The 1914-nt window shown below is 44.2% G+C and overlaps 1 non-coding gene across 1 annotated transcript; it reads left to right on the plus strand.

The window, feature by feature from the left end:
* The first annotated feature begins 1107 nt into the window (after nt 1-1107).
* Nucleotides 1108-1198, plus strand: TRNAY-GUA (transfer RNA tyrosine (anticodon GUA)). The gene is given in 2 exon segments: nt 1108-1144; nt 1163-1198. It is a non-coding gene; the product is annotated as a tRNA-Tyr (tRNA).
* Nucleotides 1199-1914: the final 716 nt, after the last annotated feature.

Here is a 1914-nt window from a genome sequence, read left to right on the forward strand (position 1 = left end):
AAAGCGCTTGAAAACAAAAAGCTACAGGATTCTAGTACGGCATAAAACGCCAAGAAAACAATATCGCCTTTATTCTTCCCATCTTTTTGCTCCTAGCTGCACATTTAGTGCAGAAGAGGAAAAGCAATCAAACCTAAATCGCAAGAACATAAGCACGCGAAATGCATACACACATAAAGTTCTCCTCTTCTTGAGGTCTGCTTTTAAAGCAGTATCATCTGAAAACCAAGCCTAGTACCTTCGAGGCGGTGTATACACGGAATGATAAAAAGTTAATACATACTTGTTATTTTACGCTAGAAACAAGCACTGCAAATAGCGCGTCTTTAGCAAGGCGTTCATAGGCACGCTGTTTCCTATTTTGGCTGTAACTGGAGGTACCAATAACGTAATCGAAACTCTGTTTGAGATTCGCGCCGTGCGACGACGTATTGTCCGTCTCTGAGGCTTCGTTTCGGGCGCACCTTTTATTACAAGCAGAGCCCGCCCATGATCACGTTTGCTTATCTCGGAGGCCATTACTTTGCGACGTTTAGTTTGTATATTTACAACGAGAGGGCGCCTAAAGTCAAAGCCGCGGCTATGGGTAGAGTATATTAGGTAACTCAGCCACGGAATGAGTTCTTTGTAGACTTCAGTAGAGTTTTCTAATAGGCTGAAATATTTCTCTTCAGTTCCTATTAACCGAAAAGCCTCATTCGAACTCTGGCTGCGCCCGTCGAGCGCTCTTGTTGTGTGCAAGTTGTTGAGTGCGTAGCGTTTGGAAGGAATCAAACAATGCTTTCAGAAAGCAAGATGTAGGTGGTTCCACGTATAACTCGCTGCGTCAGATATTGACTGCACGAATCGTGGCATTTCCTATAACTAACAAGCTGAATGGACCGACCTTTGTTTTCACCGTATGAAAATGTGTGCACGTTGACCTAACTACGAATTGTGTGGTTACTCCTAAGTACGAAGGCCCATCGAATCGCCTTGGCAATGCCTGCCGCAAAAGCAGCTGTCATCGAAAGCTCATACCAGACAAATGATGCAACTGTATTATACAAAACAAGAAAATTTTCTTGTCGGGATACACCTAACAAACTAAGATGCCCTTCCCTATCTCCGTCGATAGCTCAGTTGGTAGAGCGGTGGACTGTAGAAGTTGAGTACTATGGACATCCATAGGTCGCTGGTTCGAATCCGGCTCGACGGACACTTTTTTTTTTTTTTTTCCTGTGCGCTCTTATGTGTCCTAAGCTTTTCCAGCTCCGGCTTTTATAACTGCATCGGCTTCGTTTTTTCAGCCAGTTGAACAAAAGTGCCCTATACCCTTAACTCACACAGACGGCTACGATGCTGAAAGGCAACGGCGAACGATAATTTCGGAGATAACAGCGGTAGAGCCAGGACAGGGTGAGCCGAAAAATTTTCGGGTTTAGTTCGCTTTCGGGTTCAGACTTGAAGTTGCTTAATATTTTCCAGTTCGGCGCAGGCTCATCTCTGGAGCAAAAATATAACTTTCCGGAACGGGTTGAACCGGTTCATACGGGTTCAATAGGCTCGGAATTAGGGAGAATAAAAAAAGTCTGAAGAAGCCATGCTTTTTAAGCATCAACCGCGAACTTACTTGAGCAAAATATGTTTTATTTACACCCTGACTTGACGCGGAGTGATGCATCGATCTCTGGTGATAACCGTACAGGCCTGAGGGACCAGTCAGGGACTTATATTAGGTTAACAAACAGGCCTGTGCGTGTGATGCTATATACTCAAGAAATTCTTCAACTGCACACACTTGATGTTCTGAGAATTCCCTTACAGGCAAGGTAGTGCCATGCCCCGGTAGTAAAACGACAACGAAAAAAAGACAAAAAAAGAAAGAAAAGAAAGTGCTCATGCGCGTTGAGCGCTGCTGAATGTTCAGAATCA

This window comes from Dermacentor albipictus, chromosome 2, assembly GCF_038994185.2.
Source record: "Dermacentor albipictus isolate Rhodes 1998 colony chromosome 2, USDA_Dalb.pri_finalv2, whole genome shotgun sequence".
Taxonomy (NCBI): Eukaryota; Metazoa; Arthropoda; class Arachnida; order Ixodida; family Ixodidae; genus Dermacentor; species Dermacentor albipictus.